Source organism: Adiantum capillus-veneris, chromosome 26 (assembly GCF_014529385.1).
Source record: "Adiantum capillus-veneris isolate H3 chromosome 26, ASM1452938v2, whole genome shotgun sequence".
Lineage (NCBI taxonomy): Eukaryota > Viridiplantae > Streptophyta > Polypodiopsida > Polypodiales > Pteridaceae > Adiantum > Adiantum capillus-veneris.
The window spans coordinates 41,447,705-41,453,704 of NC_140956.1; the positions used below are offsets into that span (position 1 = coordinate 41,447,705).

The window sequence follows — 6,000 nt, forward strand, 5'->3', positions numbered from 1 at the left end:
AGGTGTTGATGAGGGATTGGACCCAATCTAGGATCTAGGTGAGGGCTTCAAGTGCAACCCATCATGTACAATTGGTGGTCATTGGTGGTAGTTCAAGGAGTGGCAATTTGGTCATTTCTTCAACCCATCATGTACAATTGGTGGTCACTGGTGGAAGTTCAGGCAACGGTAGTCTTGTAGTAAGAAACTTTTGGCCAAACTACACACACACACACACATAGAGAGAGAGAGAGAGAGAAGAAGAAGAAGAAGAAGAAGAACATGGTTATGTAGCTAGGGGCAATATGGGTGGTGTAATGTATGAAGAGTGACCCATTGGATTCCTCCCAAGGTGGCACTGTAGAAAAGCTTCATTCACTCGGGAGTCTATTGAGGCATCATGTAGCAAGTGTAATGCACTTGAGAGGGGTCACTTAATAATTATGTGACTATCACACGAATGCAGTAGAAGGGTTTATCAAATTTTATTTTTTCTCACATTTTCACATACAAAAGGGTACTGTAAAATAGAATTGGGAAAAAAATTTATAGATTGAATAGAAAAAGGGGGTATTTTATTTGTTAAAAATTCACAGATAAGGAGTTTAAAATATAGTTGTTGAACGCACACAATATACAAAATTTATACGTACTGAACCACCCCCCCCCCCCCCCCCCCCCCCCCCTCTCGGTAATGCATCCATCTCCCAAATCACTTCTTTATGTCTTGTATTTATCCCGTGTTCAAGATCTTGCTTTTATGCATCTTTTGAACATTTTTTCTTGCTCCATGCAATTGTAGGAACTCAATGTAAGGGGTTCCGATGCATCTTTATCATGTACTCCACAACCCTTTCCATTCCCATAACCTCAATTGGAAAATATCTAGACTCAAGAAGTAGAAGCATATATGGTGTTTGTGTCTTAACTTGGAGAAATTTTGTAAGAAAATGCTTTTGGACATTCTCAATCTCTTTCCAAGTAGACTTTGAGATGCTCATGTCCCACACTTCAACTCCATATAGAAGAACTGATGTCACCAATGTGTCAAAAAGGTACTTCTTGAGAACCCAACGCTTGATGTTCTCCGCATTACACATGTTCTCAAAAATGCATGGTACGTTCTCTTTTCGGATTCCAAATGATGCATAGCACATTCATGCCACTTGTGATTGGTCGGAACCTCAAGGCCAAGGTGCGTCATATTGATGCTTTGTCATTCATAACTTCTACTCAACCATTTCAATATACATAGTTGCCCGTTTGAAATCCATACATACTGATATCTTTCCTATCGGCTCATATTATCATGCTTAGTTGCTTCTCCACATGCAAGGTCAATACATAAGGTCCTATGCTGATTCCAAGGTCCATTGGCCAAGCGTAAAACTCTCTATGCGATATGTGATGGCTTTGGAGAGTAGCATACAGTCAATCACACTATCCCCATTATGTTTTCTACAGGTAAATCCATTGGTTCCACTCTTCAAAGATACACCATTGGCAACGACCATACCCGTGCTATTGCACATGTGTAAAAGTAACTTTCCATAATGATCCAGCTCTTTCTCATCCATTGAAGTATGATTATACAAGTGAACTTCCTCCAACTCCCTTGAAATGTATGGTATATCAAATTGTTGAGTATCATGTTGCAATGTTTTTGTGTGAGCATTCATATCCCCAAAGAGAATAGCATCACCTTTCCTCTCTATCTGTCCCTATTTCCTCTCTATCTTTCCCTCTTTCTATCTCTCTCTCTCTCTCTCTCTCTCTCTCTCTCTCTCTCTCTCTCTCTCTCTCTCTCTCTCTCTCTCTCTCTCTATCTTCCCTCTATCTCAATCTCTCTCTTTATATCTCTCCCTCCCTGTTTCCACTCTATCTTCCCCTCTTTCTATCTCTTTCTCTTTCCTCTATATCTCTCCCTCTTTCTATCTCTCTCTTGTTCCTCTCTCTCTCTCTCTCTCTCTCTCTCTCTCTCTCTCTCTCTCTCTCTCTCTCTCTCTCTCTCTCTCTCTCTCTCTCTCTCACTTCCTTCCCTCTTTATATCTATGTCTCTCTCTCCCTTTTTCCTCTCTATCTCCCCCTCTTTCTATCTCTCTCTCTTTCTATCTCCCTCTCTTTCCCCTCTATCTCAATCTCTCTCTTTATATCTTTCTCTCCCTCTTTCCTCTCTATCTCCCTCTCTTGCCTCTATAGTTTTTGACAACACTCTGCATGTAAAAATCAGAATTTTTGCTCCTTTTTCCACTTTAGGTCTCTGTTTACCACCACATTTGGTGGGTGTGCTTCTTACATTTCTTAGAGATTATTTTTTCTTTTGCGTGCTGATTTTGATTCTTTGGCGATGAGTTAGGTCAGTTTTAGTCACTTGGCTCACTCTTTAGCTTTCCTGTAGGACTCTGCACTATCCCACTAGTTGTGATAGTCTTGAAGTAGCTTTTGATCAGCGAGGATGTAATGTGTACAAGTTCAAATTCCAATTTTTGGTTACAATTTGACTCTGCCATGCCAAAATCATGATTTCCACACTACTTTATGCATTCTACTTCTGAACCATGTGACATTCATACCCCACCTTATTCTTAGTGTTAGTAAGCTAGCTGATGACATTGTTTTGTATTTGGAGCTATTTCCATTGGTTAGGGTTAGGGCTTGTGCATGAGAAATGTGGTCATAAAGCATCCCAAGTCTCCCCAATTTAGTTGATCTCTTTCAAGAGTGGATGTTACCCCTAGTTGGGCATGGGGCCAAGTGTGCAACTCACAACTACACATGGATCAATGCAGGGAGAAAAAAACCGCAAATTTTTCACTACCTAACACAAAATTGACTTTTTCCATTAAGCAATGATTCATACACATTTATACACTTCATTCAAACATTGCTATGATGACTTATCTCACTGAACTCATCGCCAGGTGGACCATGGGTCACTATGTCCTCTAGAAAGATCCTCTGACTTTGACATCATATCCCTTGACTTTGTGTAGTGTAATGCACCATTCCCATTGCTTGTGAATAGTCTCTTAAAGCCCTTGGTGAATTCTCATTTCCAGGTGGACCATGGGGTCACTATGTCCTCCAAAAAGATCCTCTGACTTTGACATCATATCCCTTGACTTTGTGTAGTGTAATGCACCATTCCCATTGCTTGTGAATAGTCTCTTAAAGCCCTTGGTGAGTTCTCATTTCCAAGTGGACCATGGGGTCACTATGTCCTCCAGAAAGATCCATGACTTTGACATCATATCCCTTGACTTTGTGTAGGGTAATGCACCACTCCCATTGCTTGTGAACAGTCTCTTAAAGCCCTTAGTGAGTTCTCACCCCATTTTACCCTTCCATTACTGCCTTGTGCTGGTTTTGGAGGTTTCTCATGTTAATTGAGATTTTCCATTAGGAATCACTGAAAGTTAGTTCTTTCATGCAAGTTCCTTTACCAAAGCTAGTTGATTTGATGCCCCAAAGCTATTGGACAAGTTTGGACTTAATCTAACAACTTGCAAAAATCACAATTTTTTGTTGCAGGGGTTTTCTAGCATACCAAAACTAATTTTTGATGCTGAGGGAGGGTTAGTCTACCCAAAATCAACCCCCCCTTTGATTTTCTTTGTAAATGGTTGTCCCAACCCCGCATAGTAGTCCTTTTTGGGTTTGGGTCAGCCTAGGTCGGGACCGTTCTTTTCCCTCGCCGGTTTTGACATGCATTGATGTCAAACAATAGTGTACTAGGTGAGTAACATGCCTCTCATGTCTAGTGTCAAGGCTCAAAGCGTGCAGGGCATGGGAATCACAAGAACAATCACTCCAAGGTAGCGTCCTCTCTCTCTCTCTCTCTCTCTCTCTCTCTCTCTCTCTCTCTCTCTCTCTCTCTCTCTCTCTCTCTCTCTCTCTCTCTCTCTCTCTCTCACACACACACACACACACACACACACACACACACAAACTCACAAGTGGAAATGAGAAAATAAGTGGGTCCCACCTATACATACCCCAGGGTCGGCTTGTTTCCCATCTCATAGTTAGTCCTACCTCATGTGTCTAATGACCACCATGTCAAAAAATTTTGAATTCTGATGCGTCCATGCATCCTATTTGTGTCCTCATGCCTCCTATTTGTCCAATAAGATATTTGTAGCTTAAAAACATTTTTCGCAACTTCTCCAATTTTGACCAAAACTTGCTCATTATTGCTCCGAATTGTCTTTTGAAAACTTTTGTCTCTTTCCTAAATCCATGTACCTGTGTTTGGTTTTTTTGGTAATTTTTTTGCTTATGTCACCATTTATTACTTAGAATATCAATAAAAAATGAAAAAAAATAAAGAAAAATAGAAAGCGTGGTCCAAAAAATCTAAAAACGAGCTAGATAAATAATAGAAGCCGACTTCCACAAAAAGTCCTTATTTGCAAATTCTCAGCGGATTATTCCACTTTATATTATTATTTTTCATCAAAAACCTTATTATTTGGGTGTATACACACAGCTAAGGGCTCATTTTCAACAGTTATCCCTTGCTCTTGAGTCTTTTCACTTTTAGGGCATAAAATCAACACTTGTGGAAAAAGACAAGAAATTAAACACGAATTTCAATACGAGAAGCAAGAAAACAATGCCCTTTTTCTTTCTAGTTTCACATTAGAAGTGCATTTGAAATGCTTTAGAATGCCTCTCCCCCTCCTATACGAGAATGCGTCATTGAGTGTGTGTTGTGAATGGCCATAAAGTGGTGTCCGATACAAGGCTGTGTAAGGGCCCCTATGCATATGTGATCAATGCATGGAAAAATTGATGTTGTGCAAGAGGCGGGTCTTAAGAGAATTACCTAAGGGAATTTGATGGCAAGGTTCACCTGTGTGGTTGTCAATGAGCATGTACCACGTAATAAGCGTTGTAGTTCAAGAGCTTGTTGACAAATTGTCAAAGGCTGTTGTCGATTGAAATTTTGAGATTGTGATTGAAGTAGCGATCACCATTCTTGGGTTATGACTTTGGACTTCCTAGGTTTAAGAGGTTGTATTTTTAGGCCTTGTTCTTTTGGAACCCATTTCTATGTTGGGAGTTGCTGCATCTCATTGTGTTTTGTAATGTTCGTGGCATTGGAAGCTTATTAGCCCGCTTGTCACTCGGATTTTTTGAGGTTGCTAGATTCGAGTGTTTGCACTGTTTGGCAGACTATAGTTGAATTTCTGGAAGCCGAAAGATTGTGCTTGTCCAGTTGTCCCTTTAGGTACCCATATAGGATTTATTTTTTTGTGTGGTGCCATGAGTGGACAGTTTTTGAGGTGCTAACTGAAATAGGTGATTTCATCTTTACAGCTTACTCTAAAGGAAGGGATGATTGTCAACAGTAGCTTCAAATTTATCCATGGTCTCCACAACTACTGTGGTCTACATTGGTTTTTGTTTCTCATTTTTGTTCACCCCATTAGCTTCATTCCCATCTTTGTTATTATTTGCCTTTGTCACAAAATCAACATACAAGTCTTGAGTCCTTGTTACAACATGCACCTGGTTTGTTGGCCCATTGGATATGAGCATTGTATCTACATTGCCATGGTGTGCCCACTATCAGTTGGTTAAACAAGGCCTTATGTGGAGGCATTCATATCCATTGATGTGTACTATAAGTTCCACAAACCCTGTAGCAGTAATGATAGTTTCATTGAATCCTATAAATGATCTTTGCAAGGGTTGTAAGATCAATTATGGCATTTTCTATTAAAGATTCCAATTGATTGTATTCATTTGAGCACCGAAGTCGATCAGCATGTAAGTAAGTAATATTCCAGCTCGTAGCTTACAACAATGGTCCAGATTATCATTATCTTCCTCCATGCTGGTAACTTGATAAATCTTGTGTTTCCTCTTGGCTGCTTGTTCTTTCATTTCTTGTTATGCCTATTTAATCTCAAGTTCCCACCACAACTCTAAAGTCACTTAACGCTTCTAAATTGAAAATTAGACATTCTCAAATCACAAAATTAGACAAAAATGTATCGTATTAAAATGAGAGTA

At 39.8% G+C, this 6,000-nt stretch overlaps 1 protein-coding gene across 1 annotated transcript in view; it reads left to right on the forward strand.

The window, feature by feature from the left end:
* Positions 1-5,705, forward strand: part of LOC147423321 (uncharacterized) — a 224,154-nt gene extending 218,449 nt beyond the window's left edge. The window contains exon 4 of the mRNA XM_086501324.1: positions 5,302-5,705. The gene's annotated coding sequence lies outside the window, so the exon portion shown is untranslated. The remainder of the gene's footprint in view (positions 1-5,301) is intronic.
* The last annotated feature ends 295 nt before the right edge of the window (positions 5,706-6,000 follow it).